This window comes from Mus pahari, chromosome 15 (assembly GCF_900095145.1).
Source record: "Mus pahari chromosome 15, PAHARI_EIJ_v1.1, whole genome shotgun sequence".
NCBI classification, from domain to species: Eukaryota; Metazoa; Chordata; class Mammalia; order Rodentia; family Muridae; genus Mus; species Mus pahari.
The window spans coordinates 2240243-2263520 of record NC_034604.1 but is presented as its reverse complement, the minus strand read 5'-3'; the positions used below and the strand labels follow the sequence as shown (position 1 = coordinate 2263520).

Below are 23278 nucleotides of genomic sequence, written 5' to 3'. Positions count from 1 at the left end.
GCCATCATTGGGAAGAGAGGCCCCTTGGTCTTGCAAACTTTATATGACCCAGCACAGGGCAAGGCCAGGGTCAAGAATTGGGAGTGGGTGGGTAGGGGAGCAGGGTGGGAGGAGGGTATAGGGGACATTTGGGATAGCATTTGAAATGTAGATGAAGAAAATATCTAATAAAATAATTTTTAAAAAGCACTGTACTACACCTTTGGCATATGTGAGACACTGGGTTCAAATCCCCAGAACTACAGAAGAAGGAAAGCAAGAAAAAAAAACCATCCTGGGATATGCGGGTATTGAGAAGCGCAGGTCTGTCCATGCCTGGGACACATGGGCATCGAGAAGGACAAGTCTGTGCCTCTGATCATTTCTGCTTCTCAAATTATATGTACAGATCTGACTTCAAAAAGTCTCTATATGAATTATCAATGTGATTATTTTTAATATCATGTAAAAAATTTACGAATCTTTTCAATTACAGATTATTTATATACCCTTAAAATTGCTCTGAAATTAGGCCAATTTTTCCTGAAAGTTCTTAATGTCTTTGAGTTATCATTCCCAGTCTGGTAATATTATGAAAAGGAATGAAGAATCAAAAAGAAGAAATTTCTGCTTCGTATTCTATTATAGTTTCTATTGCAGGATCAGTTACACAGTTTGTAGGACTCCAGGCCCTATAACAGCAGAGCTTTCCCTTGAAAATGAAGAATTATCCAGAGTCCATCACAGAATGGGCTGTCTACACAGATCACAGACCCATGAAGCAGGCCTCTGCTCTGGCTTTTGTGACCTTGACGTCATTAGATTACTTCCGCGTCAAACACTCATCTCCTCTAAGGTAGTGGTTCTCAACTGTGGGTCATGACCCCTTTGGGGGTTCGATGACCGTTTCACAGGGGTCCCCTAAGACCACTGGAAAGCACAGACATTTACATTATGAATCATAACAGTAGTAAAATTAGTTATGGAGTAGCAATGAAAATAATTGTGTTATTGTGGTCAGTACAGCATGAGGAACTGTATTAAAGGGTTGCAGCGTCAGAAAGGTTGATGTCATCTATCGGCCTTCCCAATCTTAGCCACCATGTGGCTCACTGACAGACACCTCAATTACAATTACTGTTTCTACCTTTAGGTTAAACAAAAGGAAGCATGAAGTCTGAACAAGATAAAAGGCAGGGCCCACAGCTTAGAGCAGCATTTCCCAACCACACCAGAGCACTCAGACTCTAGCGCAGACACACAGTAGGAATGGGGACGGCCTGTGTGAGAGCCCATGGCACTGCAGTATGGCTGCCTACCACTGTTCTGTAAAGGTGTGGGGAGGGCAGGGAGCTGGTAGACAAGTGCCTTGCTTTAACCCAAGCACCACAGGCAGCTTAGACATGTAAGAGCACAAGACCAGTAAGTACACTGTGTACTTTTTCTATAACTATTTACCACAAGTTCTGTGAAAATATATAAAGCAGAGAACCAGAAGTTTGCATTATTAACAAATTAAGAAGCATTATTTGACTTTCATTTGCTAAATTATGAAAGCCACCAGAGAGAGGGCCTAGCATGTGAAAGGAGTGTTATTCTCAGCTGCAATAATTTCTTCTCATTTTCTCTTTATTCAAGTTTTTCATACAGTATACTTTGATCATGTTTCCCCTCCCCAGATATACCCAACTTTCTGTTCTCTCTTTTTCAATAGAAAAATAAAGCAAAACAAAAAAAATCCACAAAACAAAAATCAAAACAAACAGTCTAGGACCAGTAAGACAAAACAAAACACCTCCACAAAAATATCATTAAGTCTGTTTCGTGTTGGCCAATTATTCCTGAGCATCAGGTCTGCCCCAGAATGTAGTTAAAACACCAAGTGACACTCCATTGGAGAAAATCAATTTTTCCTTAGGCAGTGGATATCAACTACAGATAGGTTTTTGGTTAGGGCTGAGATGCATTTTTTATTTTTGAGATAAGAAAATCACTGGAACAATGCAATCGTTAAGAAGAGTCAAGGGCTGATAGCTTATGGGAAAAGAGCACATGCCACCCCAGAAGCAGAGGTTACACTAAAAAACAACCTTCAGAAACAGGGGAGGTGGCTCATTCGGTAAAAGCTGGCCATGCAGACAACAGGACTTGAGATTGATACCTGGCAATCCCAGCACTGGGAAGGCAAAGCCAGGCAGAGCCCCCGAGGCTCCTGGATAGCCAATCTAGTCCAGTTAGCAAGCCTCACATTCCAGTAAGATATCCTGCCTGAAAAATCCAGGAGGGCAGCATCCTGAAATTGTCACCAAGGTGATCCTGCAACCTAAATTTAAAATTTTAGATATCCAAAAGGATAATACACTTAATCTTTAATATCTTACTAGAAATTTAGTGTATGTAACTAGTCTCTTTATAGCAAATACAGTTTTATTTCTTAAAAATTGTATGAATTTTTCAGCACTTTTCTTTTCCTATTATCTGTATCTATTTTAACAGATTATCAAAAAAATTAATTTTTGTAAAAACATGCTAGTTTTATTATTTCATTATAATTATCAATCTGTTTAAATCAAAACCAAATTAAATATATTGGAAAGTATATGGTTGACCTTAAAAATATATATACAAGTAATACCACACCAAGTGAACATGTTATATTTAGGAATATACAGATATAAATGCATATAACCATAATTAATAAAAAAAAATGAGGCCATGAATTTGAAGGAGAGCAGGGAGGGAGGGGTATTGGAAAAGTCTGGAGGGAGAAAAAGTAAGGGAGAAAAGCTGTAATTAAGTTATAATCTCAAAACAAAAAAGTCAAAGGTTTATAGTAATTTTTTAAAAACTAAAATTAACTTAATAACAATCCATACATTTTACCTTCATTATGTATGCATACATTGGTTCCACGGAGGCCAGAAGGTGGAGCAGTATCAAGTGGGGGCCAAGAGCTGAACAGTCCCCTGGAGATGGAGAGCAGGAAGCCCTCTGAACCACTGAACCACTCACTGCTCCTGTCGCAGATTATCGTCTACAGGACACACGGCCAGCAGAGCCTACACGACTCTGATTCTCTCATGTCAGATGGGAGGTGACCAACCCAGGGACTCTGACTTTAACAATGAGCACTATATGGTTTTGTCTTAGAACAAAGTGCTATTTTTAGATGCATGAAATAGAAGAGAAACATTTTAATTTCACAGAATTTCTCTAAGCAATGAGTAATGCTGTTGTTTATTAAAAGAGGCTTGTTGCCACTACCTCAGATAAGGTCAAGATTGGCTTCTATGGTAAGACCAGGTAACAGAGTCACAAATTACTCACAAATTACTCAGTAGAAGCAATTCAAATATTTCTGATTTTTAATTCATTCATATTCTCTCTCTCTGTATGTGTATGTTTATATGTGTATTTATGAGTTAAGTATAGCAGTTCTCAAAAACATGTCCTGGAATAACAATTTCAATACCACTTGTGGACTTGATAATTTTTGCATGGCTATGGGCCCTATTTCAGACCTTCAGAACCAGGAACAATGGCCGAACCAATGAATGAACAGCCTTCCAGGTGACTCTGATACGTATAATTTTTAAAACCAGTGGCATAGCATGTCTTAAAAATGTATCAAGTTTCTCAACTTTTGTATAACACTATCTACAGATGGATAAATTGCACAATTTAAAATCAATTTAAGAGAAACAAACCAGGCAGTGGTGGCGCATGCCTTTAATACCTGCACTTGGGAGGCAGAGGCAGGCGAATTTCTGAGTTCGAGGCCAGCCTGGACTACAGAGTGAGTTCCAGGACAGCCAGGGTTACACAGAGAAACCTTGTCTCGAAGAACAAAGACAACAACAACAAAAAGACTTTAAAAAGAGAAACAAGAAATCAATCATACAAATGCTCAAAACATTTTCCGCATCATGATAAACTACACACAGGAGGAATTATCAAAGGATGTAAAGTCCTCATTGACATGTCAAGAAGCTAGAAAGCATAAATGAAAAGATAGCCTTGGATAATAACTATATATCTTATCAAGGCAGAAATTAGAGTAAGCACATTATATCCAGGGTGAGTGCGTGAGAGCCGAATGCCAGGTGCTACTGCCTGGCCCCTCGGCACCAGTCTACCCCAGTCTGGCGGCCAGCAGTGCAGCAGGTCTGATGAAGGCCATCTGCCATGAGTGTGTGCACCTTCATGTTTCTTCTGTAGTCTCTACAGTTCTGATGTAACCTTCCCCATTAGCATATTTCCTACTTGATGAGCCACATGCAGCTGTTAGAACCACGTCGGTTCACCTCCATCCATCTTTCCTTGGCTTTGAAACTATATGTTCTTTGTTCCCTCAATGTTTTTAAACAGAGAACTTTCTAGGTCCATTTGCAAATGAATAAATCAAACTGGAGATATATATCTACTTTAATTCCCTATATAAGTAAATTTTCCATGAAGCCTTAGGGAGCCAACTCCAGTCAAACATCCAGAGCAGCTTTCCTGGCTTCAGCACTGGATGGGAAGAAATGAGAAAGCATTGGAATATTGCTTTAATCACTGTAAACTACAGCCAGAACTCTTGGTTCTTTGTGTTTTTTCATTCTCACAGGAATTGAACTTCCGATTTTCATTACAATGTTTTATTGTTAAATAACTTAGAGATTTAGTAACAATTAGAACAAAACAAAAAACCTAAAACAATGAATTAAGAAAAACTGACCTAACTGGGAATCAAACTTTGTCAAACTCCAACTAACCAAGCAACCAATAACCAATCAACCAACCTACCAATCAACAACCAAGCAACCAATAACTAATCAACCAACCTACCAATCAACAACCAAGCAACCAATAACCAATCAACCAACCTATCAATCAACAACCAAGGGCTACAAATAAACACACTCAGCTGTGAGAGCCACACTGCTTTTGCCAATTAAAAACAATAATCTTAATCCTTTGTAATCCTTTTCAAAACAATGTCAAACAGTTCTTGACTTTGAAAGCCATAAAAATCAATCTAAGATATGGATTTGATTATTAGACATAATTTGTTGACTTTTGCTTTAAACACTTGTACAAAAGATATACAATACAGAAAAGTCCACTTTTTGGATAGAATCTTTTTTAATTAAAAAAACATTATATATTGTAGAAAGAAGAGCTATAATATGTATCACCAAAAATAAAGATCAGTTCCTACTTAAAATGAAGTCTGGAAAACATGCTGATATCAATCAAAGATGTAACCCAGCAGGGGTTTGGGTGCTGTAATATGAACCTGTTTCCAAGACAGGCCTACTGATGTAATAGTGACATAACTACTATAGACGCGAACAACCACTGACCGGATGTGAGACATGATCCATGAAAGAGTACTGGTTGAAGGTCATGAGCAGAGAGGACATAATGCACGTGGTAGAATGTACAACTGTTATTTTGCTAAAAGGATATGTAGTTAAACTTCTAAAAGTGTACACTTATGTCCACGGACTACTGCAGCTCCCAGTCTCAGACAGTGAGTGATGGTTATGAGTGGAGACTCAGGACCCAGACAAATGGCTGAAAATAAGAAACTGCTGAGTGTGTAGCATTAAATGGGGTATCTATGTAATTGACTTGGAGGCACAGGGAACACAGTAGAAGAGGGAAAAGGGGGTTGTAAAAGATAGAAGGTGGGGAGGAATAGTCTAAGGCACCATCTCCTGGACCTGACATGTGCACTGCAATCAACAACACACAGCAGATGTGACAATTTGCACAAGACCTGCAGGCAGCAAGAGTCAACAGGCATGGGAGAGGTATGAAGATAATGGGACAGATAGGGAGTGTGGTTAAGAGGAACTTAATATAAGAAAGACTAGCACAGAAAGAAAGGGGGAATGGAAACCATAGCTTTATTTTTCTTGTTTTGTGTATGTGTATGAGTGTATATGTGTGTGTGTGTGTGTGAGAGAGAGGGGGGGGAGAGACAGACAGACAGTAGACAGGTAGACATACTTTCATTCTTGGGGCCACAGGTGAGGCTGATGTTGAAAGTCTGTCCTTGACAGCTCTTGCGCTTTGCTTCATTGAGACAATCAAGCCAAGCCATGCTGCCATCACTATTGTTGCCCTGGAGAATCCTGCCTTCACCTCCCAAGGCTGTAACTCCATGTCTGCGGTAACACTGACATTTACGTGGTCCTGGAGACCTGAACTCTAATCCTCACACTTACACAACAAGCACTTTAACCACGGAGTCATTTCCCAAGTGCCCAAACCAGATCTTTAAAAAAAAAAACTTTATCTTGCTTTTAAGGATGGTTACTGTAGTGGTTGGAATGATACTGGCTCCCCTAGTCTCATACACTTGAAAGCTTAGTCCACCCAGATGGTGGAACTATTTAAGTAAGCATTAGGAGGAGTGGCCTTGGCCAGTTAGCTCTCTCTGTCTTACCTTGTGGATCAAGATGTAAGCTCTACGCTATTGCTCCATGTCTGCCTACCTGCTGCCATGCACCTCACCATGATGATGAACTTTAACCCTCTGAAACCATAAACCCAAATTAAACACTTTCTTTTATTAGTTATGTTGGTCATGGTGTTTATTACAAAAATAAAAAAGTAACTAAGACAGTCATAGAATTAATAAGATAATCACTATCACATATGGTTATATAACCTAATTAGATACACTGGACAAAATTATCTCTTTTTCATTTATTTATTTATTCACTGTACATTGTACCCTGCCCCCTAGTCCCACCCTCATGAACCCCTTCCCCTATTACATCCTCCCCCTCTCCTCAGAGAAGGGGACATGCTCAGTGGGTACCATCCTACTCTGGCCCATCAAGTCACAACAGGACTAAGTGTGTCCTCTTCCACTAAGGCCAGACAAAGCAAGGCAACAGGCAGCAATGGTCAGCCGCCATTCCACTTGTTAGGGGACCATGAAGGCCAAGCTGTACATCTGCTACAAATGTGTTGGTGGCATAGGTACAGTCCCTGCATGTTCTTTGGGGACTGTACTAGTGAGAAAGTAAAAAAAAAAAATTGAGTTTTAAAAATAGATTTATTTATCCTTTATGTACATGAGTGGTTTGCTTGTACACATGTCTACCATTTGCATACAGTGCCCAGGGAAGCCAGAAGAGGGAGTTAGGTAAACCACCATGTGGGTGCTGGGAATCAAACCTAGGTCCTCTGGAAGAACAAGTGCTTTGACCCATCTCTTCAGGCCCAAGAAACACTTACTCTACAAGAGAGACTAATTCCTATTTTAGAGGTCCAGAGTTCATTGTCATGAACTCCTATACAGTCCACCTATTACATCTCAGGCATAGAATCTGAATTTGAATGAACAATAATTTCACCTCTCATTTCATGTGTTTAGGAACTGAGAAAAATCTATGTACTTACCATATGTTGACAAAGTGACATTACACTCACAACCAGAAACCAAGGCCAACTAGACGAGAACAGAGGAGGGAGAGCATGTGCTTGGCAGGCTGGGCCCCAACATCAAACCAGACCAGACCAAACCAGCCAGACATGAATTCTCACTTCTTATTTTATGTCTGGAGGAGTTTTGAATGGTTCAAATGTCACAGCTTGGACAAATCTTTCTGAACCTTTCCTTCTCCTCACATAGCTTGTGGTTTGAGTCTCATTAATTTCCTCATCTTTCCTACACAGGACAGGGCATACATCTTCTGCCCTCACAGCCATAGACCATGGCTCAACTTCTTACTACATATTCAAACTGTACATATCCATAAGGACCACAGCTAAATTCTTCTACTTCTGCCCTTATTCTTTTTGAAACTGTATTCCATCCTTTAATTTTCCCAGAATCTACTACTCATCAGTTAGCATGAATGGCTAGCTATATAGTAATCCATGTTGCCACCAGGTCATGGTATGCTCTAAGTCTCTCACCAGCATCTCAGGTTAAAGCACTATTACAAACATGATACATATTTAATAATTATTAAACAAATTTACTTATGAAAACACAGTTTGTCTGTTAAAGGTAAATATGAATTAAAGATAAAACTTTGAAAGAAGAAAACCACAATTAAACTTGAACATTTAATTTTAAAAAGTGTACCCTCTTATAAGTGTCAGCCCAAAGCCAGATGAAATTCTATAAGCTGCAAAGTATGACCACGCTTATATTACTGTTGTTCTTCCCCAGAATTGTCATAAAGTAATAAACTATCCTGATTCTACTTCAATTTGTGCTCTAAAGATAGAATTGAATCATTACCGATGCTATAAGCCATGAAATCTCCTCAGCAGTCCACTCTTCCTAAGGTACTTGTTTCATCTCTATAGAAAATTTCTCAAAGATCCAACTTTGCTAGGCAGTGTGGCGGGGCAGGTAACGTTGTTCTGTAATCCCAAAAGCCAGTGCTTCCAGCTGTGCTCTGTGGTCACAGGTTTTCTCCCTGGGTACCCTGCCTGTGCCTAGGCTTAGGACATAACTCTCCATCTTTCATTCCATCCCTTACAAAGTCTGACAAGCATTTATTTCAATTTATTAGTGTTGGTGAAGAACTAGGTTAATCACTTCACATAAAGAAGCGCATTTCCAGGTGTGGTGATTATGCCTCCTAAAGGCAAGAATATAATATAAAATGTAATGATGGCTTTCATATAAAGTACATAGGGAATGCTATTCTTGCAAGAAAGATTGTGCCACTCCAGGAGAGGTATACTGTATATGCATGCATAGATAGGAACAGCATCACGAGGCAAGGTCATGCCTACAAACATCGATCAGAAGCATCAGTGGAGGCCAAGGGAGAATAGAAGACAGTTTACCATAAACTGAAGGTACTTGGTTAGCACACGTGCTAATCAACTTACAGTCACTCATTGAATAAGCTAATGTACTTACTGGTGGGAAACAGAATATGCTTCGTATATACCTGAAATATTGGAAGTCAAACCCATTACTGTCCTCTAGCACTTAAAATTCAAGCAATCCTGTCTCCCCAGTATTTGGAATTAACAGAAGAGACTATCACTAACTTCTTCCACCATGTCTTTGCATTCCTATTTCCTATCTAGTTAACCCTCCCACATGCTACAAAACTCTAACCCACAGCTACATCCGCGAATGCCCGCTCTTCATCTTCATTGCCAGCAGACTAGCTTAAACCCAGTCTCTGTCTCAGCTGCCCCGGAAGCCCACCCGGGTCACAGAGCATTATACAACCACAGAATGACTAGTAATTTGCTCAACAACACAGATCTTACAGTTTTGTATTTGGCTTTCTTCATTTAAGTGAGCATATTCTGCATGTTGCTTTTTGTATAAAGTTCAGCACAGGTACACCAGGGATGTGTTGGAAGCCAGGCATGACATTTCCTTGATGAACATGGGACAAGGCTGTCAGGAAGGAGAGAAATGTGAGCCTGAGCCTCTGGTGATGCTACCTAATGTGATCAGTTGTGACGAGCCTTGATGCCCCATACCTCCAGGACGCTCAGTGCTCTGCATGCACAGCAAGCTCTGGGTAAAGGTTTAGGAAAAATACAAATCTGGCAGCCGCTGTCTTCTTTCTGCTCTTACATGGATGCCAAATGACAACTATCTAATAGACTGGGAATGACATCTCACCAGACCCCCTCATTTCATGTGTCTGGAAACCTCTGGTCTTGCGTATATCTTGTCCTCCCTTACCCTTCGAGGCCATCACATCCATGATGCCCACAGCTCAGAACCCTATTGGGTTCCCATTTGCTTTACCAACTCCCACTGATGATACAGATTCAGTTAAAGTTTAATTTTCACAGCTAAAAGTAACATGTTCTGTCCTGTCTCCTCTGTCCCCAATGCCGTGTGCCTGTCCCCAGCATACATCCTTCTATGGACTGAATTACAAGAGGCAGGAAATGTTTTATTTATCATTCTGTTGTCATAATTCACCATGTATTCAGTGATTGATTAGATAAAATTGATTTATTCCCTATCTATGAACATAAAAGGCAGCTATGGCAGAATTTCAGTCTAAATATTTTAGTAAAAACTGAAATTGTTAAGAGTGTTAAATATGTAAACATGAAGGACATACATAAAAGCTAAGTTGTTAATGCTCAGAAAGACATACATGTAGGCAAATGAAGGCATGTTTAATGGCTCTCATAACTGTCTACAAGTCCTACTACAAACTGCAACCCACAGTAATACTAGCCTTAAAAACGTAAACAACTGCAAGGCATTGCCATCACACAGATGCTGGATTATGTTTGATGATATGAAAATCAAGCCTTCGCCACTAACTTAATAACTTGGTCAAGTAATTGTTTTGAATGAGAAGGTAATATTCAATATGCCTACCCATACATATTTGCAATGTTTCTGAGAAGGTTTTAAATGTTCACATTGTGAATATAATGGATAATTGCAAATTACTAAATTCTTTATCCCTCAGTTTGTCTGTAAGTAAATTGACACTAGGACACTGTATCAGTGGTGGTTTGACAAAAGTCTTGATACGGACTCGACTCTTTGGAGATATGATGAGAATTAAGGATCAGATGCTTAGCAACGGGGAGTATACACAGAAAGCGATTAAGTTATCCAGTGTTCACAGACCCGCTCATGGTCACCCTAGCATCTTTGGATTAAACAGGACTAAAACTGAAGTGTTTTTTTTTCTGTAGCTTTAAACTGTAGTTTTAAAAATAATGTTGAAGCCTTTAAGCAAAAGAAAATCAGTCTTGTGAACAAAAGTGAAAACCCAAACACAAGTCATTAACATACTCTTTACTGTTAAAAATTATTAGCTAGAAAAGGCTAAACACCTTATTTATATATAGATGTAGGTGTTAATTACACAAAATTATTCATGCCTTAGAAATTTGGAGTTGGGTAAGAGTCTTACACAAACATAAGATATTTCCAGACACAGAAATATATAACACTTCAGCTTGAAAAATGATAATAATCCACCACCAAAGCCCACCACTACCAACTAGCTCAATCCTTATTAGAGGAAGGAAAATATACAATGAAGACCATGGCTGAGACCTTGCAGGTAACTGTTTTAGGAGGGCGCCCTTACAATTTCTTTAAAAAGCTTCACTGCAATTCTTGTTCTCTGAAGGATGCAGAGTCATAACAGTATTGGGTATAGTCTCCTAGATGAATGGGTTTGGAACGCACCACAGCTTATGCTCTGAGTGGAAGAACTGCAGCATGCCATGGTGACTGGGAGCACCTGCCTAGAACAGCCATGATGCATAATGACTCTGCAGTCTGTCTCCCTGGTGAAGATTGTGGAGCCAGTATACAAACCCACTACCCTCACAGAACATCCATGCTGTCTCTGAAACCTAAGGGGAGTCGGATCCACATCACTAAGGAGGTTAATAAAAATTAAAAAATGCTGCTAAAATACACTTAAAATGTTAGAGTGATGTTGAGATTTTTGTTCTTCTGCAAAAGAAGTGTAAAGAGAAATGAAGGCGTCGGAACCCAGTGGTCACTACCAGCTTACATAAGCAATGGCAAGTGCTTAGATAGATGCTGCTCAAAGTCTACCCCAATGCTTAGCAATCAGTATTCTGTGCCTATGTCTGCCAATCTTACAGTCAGGAGCCAGCTGCAGTGCTGGCCAGTGCCTGGAGAGAGTAGAGTGGCTGAGGCCTAGGTAGCTGTTGAGATTACTATTTAGGTGAGAGATTCCTCAGAAGGCACAGAATCACAATGTGCACTCGACAATTCATACTTTAAACGCAAGTTACTAATCACTCAACTTCATAAAACTCATAGCTCAATGCAATGGTGTGGATTTTAGATGTTTCAGTGTAAACATGAGGCACCTGTCATAGGAATCCCCTCTTTGCCTTAAACTTCCCATGTTCTAGGAAGGTTCCTAATTTGGAGACTCTTTCAGGACACTCTCTACCTTCTCAGTCCTACAAGTTTCCAGACAACACAGTGATCTCTCATTGAAGTTAAACTGAGATAAAACAAAATGCAACGTAACCAACTCAACTTAGATAAATTGAGCAGGGGTCATAATTATGCTATAAAAGTACTTATCTGGAGTTCAAATTAAACAAGGCATCCTATTTTGTTTTTTGCTTTCTGTTAAAACTGGGAACTCAAAACAGGTGACCTAATGAGGCTTCCCAACGGACAGATTAGGAAAACAGTGAAGACTCCACTCGTTTTTTTGTCTAGATCCATCCAATCAAATACAGTAGCAATAGCCACCTGTGGCTACACAGCACTTAAAGTGTGGCCAGGACAATAGGAGACACTCACAGTGCAAAATATATACCACATTTTGAATACTTAGCATGAAAAGCAACAGGTCTCATAAATTTCTATAACTGATTATGTACTAAAATATTACAATTAATTTTGGCTGTTTTACTAATTTCAATTTGGGTGTTAGCAACATTAAAGCCATCAGAATTGTTACTTGTGACTCAAATATTACTTTTAATTTTTACAAGACAGTGAGTGTCTCTATGCCTCCAAAGGGTCTTGGAGTTTCCTTATCCTCCTGGTAGACACAGAAGTTAGCCTCACTCCCCAGCTTCCTGACAACTGTTGGTCAGGAGAAGGATCTAAACAAGGAAATTAAGCTTCCAGTAAGGACTGCTGGCATGAATGGGCTAGGGTTGCTTTAAAAAATAATGGCAAACATAGATCTGAATACTAATGAAGGGGAAACCAGAGAGCCAACTTTTAATAAATCTTTCTTAATTCAAAAGTAGCAGTATACATTAATGTTTATATCATGCTTACATGAGAGCAAGCTGCTCGCCTTGACTCGGTTCAGCCTGCACATCAGCACAGACACAGGATCAACAGTTCACCTTGCTCCTTACAGCTACGGTGGGTGTGCATGATTACTGACAATACAACAATTACAACAATTGTTCCTACACCCTTGCTCTCGGTAATGTAGACAGAAAAGGCAAGAACAGTACCTCCCATGATATACGTATGCCACATAACTGAGAAGAAATTAAACAACAGCAAAACTAGTGAAAAATATTTTTTAAAATAGATCACCAATGCTATTTTAAGTTTTAAATGATTTACTTGTTTTTATTCCTATGTGTGGATGTTTGACCTGCACATTGGTGCCTGTATAGGCCATAAGAAGATATGAGATCTGCTGGAATTTGGGAAGTTCTGTGTGCAGACATGTGAACTCAGGTTCTTTGTGAGCCTAGCCAGTGCTCTTTAATTGCTCAGCTCTCTCTAGTATCCCAATACTCATTATTTTTCAAAGGTATGTGTGTGAACTTCCTAAATTGAATGTAATTTTACAACAAAAATTTATAATAAAGCTTTAATTTGAATAAGAAGTATTCTGTATTACTAAACATTACCTTACAATTTCAGTAGGTTTATGTTTTATTTACAAATTTCTTTCCAGTTGGCTAAAGAGTTGTATTTACTCACTCTCTTCCAGAAATAAAAAAAAATGAAGTTGTATGTGTATAGATCCTTTACATTATAAATAATTAATGCTTCAATGTAATATAACCTGTTACTCTATAAATATAGTTACTTATGATTTTTAATTATTAAATTACCTACAATGAAACTAGCCCTGATTCTACTTTTTCTCATTCTAACAGGAACAAAGAGATATTTTCATTCAACACATTTTATTAAGCAGATACAGGAAGGACTGTGTTTTTGAAAGGAGGGTGATGTTAGTCATGTTTCAAAAGTAGGGCTGCCAGACAAAGTCATCAGCTTTCTCTCCAAAGTTGGAGCTCCGTAAGGCCACCTCCAGTGCAGCTTGTCTCCAAGCCCAGCAAGAAATGGTGAGCGAGTGAAGCGGACAGGTGGGGCCCCTCACTCAAGTGAGCGAGTCAAGTGGACAGGTGACATATCTCCCCTCACACACACTCAGCACTGCTACCCCAGTAGTACCAGGGAACTGCGTCAGGAGTGAGCCTCCCAGCACCGACCTACTTCTAACACAGAAGGCATTTTCAAACTCAGCATGCATCTTCTTGTCCTCCATAGAAAACAAATGAGACCTAAGGGACATCTAGGATTAGTCATTTTAAGGTGTCAATAAATTAAGAAAAGAACTGTGAGGTTTTCTGCTGTTCAAAGTTTGGAAGGAGAGCTGGTGTATTAGTTTATCTTTCTTCTCTACGTGTCTCCTGCTGGAGCTCATTGTTCACTGCATGTTTCTTAAAGAAAGTGTCAGGGTAAAAGGATCAGTTTGTACTGTTTTTCTGAACATGAAGAAAGCTGTTGTTACCACACTTTTTGAAATTCAAATAGATTGCAAATGATTTTAGAGACCCTCAGAAGGAAAGGCAAGACACAGCTTCAGAGAGACCATGAGAAGCAGGGCTTCAAAGCTGGACATATCAATTAAAGATGTGTCATCAGACTGCCTGAATGTTGAGATGGTTTCAAAACTCTTCACTTCAGATCTCAAGACATTCAAAAATCATCCTGAATTGAAAACACAAGCTTTAGTAAAACTGGGTTGTTGTGTGCATACGTGTGTGCGTGCGTGCGTGTGTGCGTGTGTATGTGTGTGTGCGTGCACTTTCTGAGACAGGGTCTCCTCAAGCTGTCAATGGCTGGTCAATGAAGTCCAGAAATCGGACTTCCCTCTAGTCACTTCCCTTGAGTGCAGCTTTGCAACATGGGTGATGGGGATGTAACCTCAGGTCCTCATGCTTGTGTTTCAGGGACTTTAATGATGAAGCCGTATCCTCAGGCCCTAATTAAAATAATAATAATAATAATAATAATAATAATAATAATAAAGCAAAACTCAAAAAATTAATAATCTCTAGGGCATATTCCACTTACAAACAGTGAAAACTCTTGATGGACAGGTGATGTCCTGCCCACAGGAGTGGGTGGTCCAGGTCTGATGCTCTCAGGCCCTCAATGGAGCATGCCAAAGCCAGGCCTGCATTAGGAGCTTGGCTTCACAGAGTGCTCACTGCCCAGTGCTTACCTTTAGAGAACAAGGTGGCTGACACAAACTGATCGAGCTCTCAGCCCACCTCCAAGAACACTGAAAAAGATCTGCAGGAGGTTCTTGGTGCGGGAGGGACCTCTACAGTCTTCTTGTGGTGGAAGTTTAAGATTATCCTGAAGGAGGAGAGAAGAGTAATATATTACCCTAAGACCACACCACAGGGGGCAAGTTTATCTTCTACTACAAAAAGAGGCTCTGAAGAAAAAATTAAAATTAGATTGAATTGTGACAATTCTAAAAGGTCATGTTTTCTGTTTAAAATTATCTTTTGTTCAAGTAATACTACTTGTTCAAGTATTATCTCCTACATTAAACCTTGAGAAATTTAAGCTCTGCCTTATCTCTGGAGAATTAAAAAAAAAATGAAAAAAAATCTCAGGAAAAATCTGTGTTGCAAATGATACCAATCATACATTAAACCTTAAATAAACATGACTACTACAGTCCAGAACCATGTCTGCATCAGTCTGTTAGAGTGTGAGTAAACATGACTACTACAGTCCAGAACCATGTCTGCATTGGTCTGTTAGAGTGTGAGCACACAACAGACTCTTGTTCTTGTTTTAATGTGGTGATTACCTATAGTCTTTGAACATTTAGTAAGCTCTAAAATTTTTCATGAATAGAAGGAATACTAAAAAACTAAATATTTACAAAGTCAAAACTTATATAAAATGAAATAATTAAAAGACTACATATTTTAATTCTGAAAATATATCCTTTAAAACGATATTAACAATCTAAATCTTAGCCCTATATTAAATGTTGAAATATTCCAAAATGATGAGAAATGATCAAAGTCAGTTATTACCACCAATAGTTCTGACTAAGAATGGAATGAATACTTAAGCTATTAAGTATTAGGATAGTAACAGATGGAATACAATATGCCTATTTATACTTTAACATTTCTTTTCATCTTATGGAAAATTGGACAGAAGTTCTGTGATAAAATCATTTACTATAGCTCTATGCTGCCTGAATAAGTTACAAAATCAGAAGATGCATTCAATCAATATGATTTCCATATAGTTTTAAGAGTATATATATTTTATTTTTAAACATGTGAAACTCAGTAATGAAGCCTCTTCACTTATTTTCTATTTATTTGTAGAATACTACTAAAAACAGATGGCCTTCCTCAAAATGTTGGCCAACTATTCAGACTAATTAATTTGGTAGGATAAGAAGAAATATTGAAGCAACTTGATCATAGCTGTTGATAAGGTACTATATATAATCTAAATGATCAAGTCTGCAAGGGCACAGGGCTCAAAACCAATTCTTCAGGATGCATGGCTTCTGTCTGACTGCACATTCTGAAAGTGTGATGCAGGTCTTCAAGATACACTGGCAACTGTAACAGCACATTTTACTCAGGACAGAGGCTCCCAATTATTGTTCTGCAAGACTACAGAGTGAAAAGTGGCAGGAAGTTTAGGGCTGGTGTTTACTCAGAATCAATTGCAGATCAGGCTTTCACACAGCAGGACAAAGTATCCTAATGATAAATAGCAGGTAAATTATGGTGTAAATATAGTCTAATGTACATACACACAAAAGGCCAAAGTTCCTATGATCTATACCTATCAGAGCACACTTAGCAAACAGAAAATTACACCTGGATTTGATATTAAAATGGTGTCTCCTCTACTCTTCTCTTCAGAAATAGTGGAAATTGTTTAAATGATTCATTGAAATCATCAGATAACTCAGACACACACACACACACACACACACACACACACACACACACACAATTACTTTATGATACATATTACTGTGTGTGCTTTTATTTCGTTTCCCTTAAAAGGCTACCGTGTCCTTTTTGTTGAAACTATTTGCAACCCTAAAACTGCCTTGAAGCTTTTCAAACAGCAGGGTTTATAATTGCTACTGTTTATAGCAATGTAAAACCACTGTTATAAAGATTTATTGCAAAGGTAAAAACAAACTTTGGTACCTTTAACAACTTATTATTAGAACAAAAGAATCCTAATCAATAGAGAAAGAAAATCAATATCCAAATTAGACTAAAGAAACTTTACATTTCCTCTATGAAAAGTGTTGAACATCGATAACTATTACACAAATGCAAATTAAAACCATCTTGAGATGCTATCTCATCCTAGTCAGAATGGTTAAGGTAAAAATATAAATAAATAAATACATAACAAATAACAAATTCTGGCAAGAATGTACCACGTAAACAGGTAAACAGGAACCTTGTATGTTGTGTGTGGGAGTGGCAAGCAGTACAGGCACTACGGACATCAGTGTGGAGGCTTCCTAAGTGTGAAGGCAGAACTACCACATGACCCAGCTAGTCCACTCTTGGTAGAAACAAAAGGACTGTGTGTCCCACTATACAGATAGCCCGCACACACATATTTATTGCTGCTCTATTCATCGAGAAAACAGAAGCAGACTAGATGTCACCAACTGATGGGTAATGAAAATGAGATACACACATTGTGCCATTAAGAAAAATGAAATCATGAGTTTTCAGAAAAACAAAGCTGGAAAATGTAAGTGACATCAATCAGGTTTGCAAAGGCAAATGCACATCTGTTCTCTCTTGCACAATTTCAGCTTCTGATTTATTATTCATATATGTGCATTGTCAGAGATAGTGTGTGCCAAGGCCAGAAAACTAGAAGGGGAAAGGATAAGAAAGGAAAGGAGGAAGAGGAGGAAGAAGAGGAGGAGGAGGAGAAGGAGACGGAAGTGAGGGAGGAGGGGAGGAGGCGAGGAGGGGAGGAGGAAGAAGGAAAGTGAGAGGGGAAGGGGAAAGCTCCCTCACAGTCCCACCGCTTCTATGAGGTTATTAGGAATGCCAAGGTCACAAGTCCTCAGCCCTCCCTGAGAATCACTGGCAGTTAATGTTTGCTTAGAAAAGGAGAGAGGTTTTGTTCAGCCTTGCAGCCCTTGCAGCTGATCAAGCTCCTGGAAATAAATTATAACCATGTCCTATAAGAAATGTTATTACACTTACACACACACACACACACACACACACACACACACACACACAGTATCAAAGTATAAGGCAATTTGAGAAGAGGAAGGTAACTGTGGTGAATATGATCAAAATACATTGTATACATGTGTGCAGGTCATAATGAAGTATATTATTATGTATAATTAGTATTCTAAGGAAAAAAATGTAGAAATAGAAACACTATACTCAGTTTCAGCGAACAAGCCCTAAAGATACAAGTTATAAACAAGTGACTCATGTTGGGATATTTGGGAAGCTCTGAATTAATATATGTAAAAAACAATAATGTGTTTTCATTTCACAGCATAAATACATTTTATTTTTTTCCAGGAAAGAATTTTTTACTACATACATTTGGAAATTAAAAACAACTGGTAACTTCATAAATTTCCATTAATGTGGAGAATTGGGGATGTCAATGTGTAAGAAAACTGACATATTAGAAAACTAGTAATTTCAGTAGATTCATATTCTGTATTCATCCCTGTCATGACAGATCGTAGAGCTCCTGATTCAAGCTTAAGATTCTTTAAATGTCTCTATTCTTCCTAAAAGAGCAATGGCACAGAGAGAGAATAAATCCCCAGTAAATGCTTGTTAGCTGGCTGCTCTAAAACTAGCAGTGGGGCAACCTCTGGATAACCCAGCACAGGGGAATGCTAGGGCACTGAGATGGGAGTGGGTGGGCAAGTGGGGGAGCACCTTCATAAAGACAGGGGAAGGGGGAAGTGGATAGGGGGTTTGTGGAGGGGAAACGGGGAAGAGGCATAATGTTTGAAATGTAAATAAAATAACCAATTAAAAAAGCCTAGCAGTGGGGAAGGGAGACCATGCTTGTAGTGCTGAAATTATCTTTCATTCAGCATCTCGCAATGAGAGAAATGTTTCTATATTACAAACCAAAAGATACACTACATTATAAAATAAAAGTTTATTTTTAATGTATTAAAAGTTTAGATACATTTATTCCACATGTGTGTGTTTTGCATGTATGTATGTATGTATGTCTATGTATATATGTATGTATGTATGTACATTACATGTGTGCCTGGTATCTTCAGAGGTAAGAAAAGGGCATCTGATCCCTAGGAACTGGAATTGTTGTGAGCCACCATGGGGTTGCTGAAAATTAACTTTGCAAGAGCAACAAGTACTTTTAACTGCTGAGCCATCTCTCCAACCCTATTTTCTATTATTATTTAAATACAAATATTTGTACTTAAAACAGTTGAGTTAATTTATAAGTTCTCTTTTTGCATATGTAAACTTCAAAGCCATAGAATCACAGTTCAAAGAATGTGTCATTTTAAACTTCACCCTAAAATTGTTTTTTCAGCAAATGCATTACTTGGAAAAATCATTTAGGTCTGAATATATCTGTGTAGGGCATCAACTTAAAAGGTATGACATTTATAGATGGGGCTGTGCTAATACAATACTCTGTTTTCCAACAAGTTATTAATCATCATTACTATGTCCTTTTAGGGTTACAAATCCATACTGTGAGTTAGCCCTATTGATGAAAAGATGCTGTAGTGGGGTTTTCTCAAGGTAAAGTATATTCGACACAATCTTCATTTGCAAGCTTACTACTCTTGGGTTTATCTTTCATGAGGTATATAACAGGTGTTTGCTATTCCTTCTTAGATGAGAAGGATCACTCTCCTTTGTGTGGGATAGTCAAAAGCCTTGGGCTAAATGCTAAGGGGATCTTGTTCCTAGAGATGCAATTATGCAGGCCTTTTGAGAGTGGCTGCTGAGGTGCAGTTAAAGGGGAAACACAGACTAGGTCAGAATTCCCCTGGCCTCTGAATATTGGATATGATCTGAATATTGGGGGTGAATTCTTTGGAATGACTGAAAACATATACATCACGTAAAGTCCTCTATTCTGTAATTATTTCAGGTGATTCACGTTTGTGAGTCTGGTGGAGCATGATTTCTGGTACTGGGTGCTGAGTCTAGAGCCTTATGCATGCTACAGAAGCACTCTACCTTAAGCTGCATCCCCAGCTGGAGCAGGACATCTGATGGAGGACTGTTACAATTATTATTATGTATGTAAACAGTAACATATGGAGCCATGCAAAGCACTTCCACATGTTAAATACTGGTCCAAGAATTAATATGCATAAAATGACCTGATTTTCTGCATGATGTATACTCCTGTTCCATGTTAGAGTAGGGAACAGGACAGGGGACTGCTGTAAAGCTCTGAACTCTCTAAGTGTGGGCATCAATAACAAGCCAGTTAGTCTGGCCTAGAGACCGGCTTCTTAACTACAGCGTGGAAGTGCTTATGTAAAGCTGCCCAATATCACTTTATTAAATATCATGTCCAATGCATAGTACCCACAGCAGGTGCTATAAGCTTGTAGTGACTGGCACCCGTGTCAGGCAGTCTGTGCATGTTCTGCCATAGTCACTGTTTCAGTAACTTAACCTTCCATAGAAAGTTCTTGTATTAAAGAAAATAGACACTGTTTTGCTTTCTAAGAAACATTTTCAAAGACTTCCTGCCAATTTTTTTTATGTCAAACTGAGACCTATTTTAGGAGATAGGTGACATATTGGTTCATCTATTAGTAAATTACTAGTACTCTAGAGGACCAACCTGAAGTACCTTTAAGAAAGGGCTTTTGTTTTTACAATGCCATTAGATACTGCATTGTGACTATGTTCAATGTCTGTGTTCTGTGCTAAACTACAGCTCAAGGATCACACAGCCTTAGCACAAGCTCCCAGTTTCCAGTGCAATATCTAACACACAGCAGGTTCCACTACATAGTCATTCGATGTGTAAATGGGATTTATCTTCTCTCTTTTAGGTTTACTCAGTAAATACCCACCATAAGTGGCAGTTTAATAATAACATCATCCTCCCATAAAATGTAACATGATAATAGTTATTGTCAGGATATTAACTTTAAAGATAAGACACAACTTTGAAATGAACCTGTGTAATTCAAAGCAAGAATTCAAAATTCCAATTCCACACCATTTTTAGTTGCTACTTGTTTCTTCTGACAGTAGTAGCTTCAAAAATCCTGACAGAAGCTATTATAGCATATATGGCATTAGGTGCACTAGAGATATACTAAAAAATTCCTAATAGCCTTTGTTTGCTTCTGGAGCCACTGATAAGCATTTCAGCACAAGAGATGTTATGCATCACCACCTTGTGCATTTACCTGAACCCAGCAATGGGCTTCCCTGTGGCATCCTCACAGGCACACACTATCCCTTGGTCATGCTCACCTCCCAGTACCATTTCTTCTACTTTGTGTTTCAAATTCCTTCATGTAGCACAGCTGTCTAACTGACATCCTGGACCATTCAAAGCTAACTCACAGAACCCAAAGGAGTGGTCAACGAAACCATGAACACCTCAAGGCATACTACACAGCGAAGAAGATGTTCATCTCCCCAGGCCACCCTCCAGAGCCTTGTGAAGACATCCTTCTCCCACACTAACAAGTAGGACTGTCTCTATATTGACATCTTCAAATCAGAATATGTAAAAGATAGCTTGGTGATGTCTAAGCCCATAGAGATGTAATCACATACTTAACTTGGATTTTATTACCTGAAAAACACTGGTTTTTATTTCACCTTTAAACATTTCAGTGTTAAATTAGGGAAAGACTATTAGTTCTAAAACCATGAACTTTTCAGATTTGAGTTTTATGTGTGAGATGGCCCATTATTGTCACATGGCTTTTAACAAGGGTCAGAGAATGGAGACTGGGACTGCAAACATAAAGCATTGCCTAGGGCACACATACTACCCTGAGCTCTAGGCTCCACGTGAACATGCAGTAGCACATCAGTGCCAGCATTAAGTGCAATTAACACATGGTAAAGTTAATACCTAAGCAATAGGAGTTTTCAAAATATTCATGATCTAACATATGAGAATAGCTATTATTTTTTAAATGTTTACTAGTATTTTAATTGAGATCATATCATGAAGTGCCAATCTGACATTTTATTTGAGATTAAAATAGTCTCAAATTAATGGAACTATTTTAGTCTCAAATGGCCTAACATTTTATTTTTCAAAACAATGATTAAACCTTAAAATAAATGTGTAAGAATATAAATTTTATATGCTTTTAATAGGAATAAAATTGATGAAGAAATCATATATTAAAATATCTGCATATATTTTCTATCAACTGAAGAACTTGGAGTTCTCCATACATAATTTCTGAAATACCAAAGGATCCAATAGGAATTCTCCCACAGACAAAATGATCTAAGAATTCAGCTTTCACAAGTCTCTGTTGCAAATGCTTACGAACTTTAAGAAACTATAATAGAAGTATAAAAATTATTTCTCCATGGTCAGAACTGAGTCATTCCAAGGGTTTGTTTTAAAAACATTCAATTAATAGGAATATAATATAAAAGTTTCCTTTTAAAAACCTGGATTATTATATATTAAATTGATTGCTTCTCTGCTCACTGCAATGCATGCCTCCCCATGTGACTGTCTGCAACTGACATTCTGCCTTCAGACTGAGGGGGAAGCTGAGGCCTAGAGTACTCGGCAACACCTGACTAATGCATGAGAGATGCTGAGGCAGGAGCTTGTCACATGGGGCAAGGTTAAGTTAATATAACTTTCATGTCTCTAGTTAAGTAAGAAAAATTACTAAACTAGTTTTGATTACTAAAGTAACGAGACTAAAAATTAATAAAACTATTTTAGTCTCAAAATCTTGTTTGATAGCAAAATGGTCAACTAAATTATGGCATATCTTAAATATGCTGGTCTTTACCAGTTATTCTCTAGTGATCATAAATACTGTATCCATGTAGACAGTGACATAGGCTTTGATAAGTGCTGGCTTTATATCAAAACTGTTGCTCTCCCCAAAGTTAAAGCAAAATAATCATGAACCCAACAGGACGGAGGATCCATAAGAAGAAATGTGTAGACACAAAATAAATTGTTCAAAAAAAATTTTCAGTTGAAATTCATTTGTAGTGTATCAAAATGAAGCAACCTGGGATTCTTGTTTCAATGTAAACATTAAAAAAAAACAAGACAGATATACCTGATTTTTATCACCAAAGTTTGGTATTATGAATAGACAAACTGGCTCATTTTGGCTATAGAAACAACTTTGTAAAATCAATATTTGAAACAAAGACTTAGTAGCAAATTTCAGTGTACAGAAGTAGTTTTTAGACAGTATCTTGTTACATAACCAAGGGTGACCTCCAACTCTCAATCCTCCTGCCTCTGTCTCAAGAGCTGGAATACAGGTGTGCTGCCATCCTGACTTCTATAGCTGGAATACAGGTG

General features: G+C 38.3%; 1 protein-coding gene across 10 annotated transcripts in view; it reads right to left on the bottom strand.

Annotated features, from left to right (window-relative positions):
• Positions 1-23278, bottom strand: part of Zeb1 (zinc finger E-box binding homeobox 1) — a 170649-nt gene that overhangs the window by 101868 nt on the left and 45503 nt on the right. For 6 of the 10 annotated variants that reach the window (XM_029547085.1, XM_029547084.1, XM_029547081.1 and 3 more), the window contains exon 3: positions 14940-15076. The exons of 3 other annotated variants lie outside the window; for them this stretch is intronic. The gene's annotated coding sequence lies outside the window, so the exon portion shown is untranslated. Of the gene's footprint in view, positions 1-2862; positions 3006-14939; positions 15077-23278 lie in introns of those variants that run through there. One more of the 10 variants, XM_029547087.1, reaches the window with a different exon arrangement.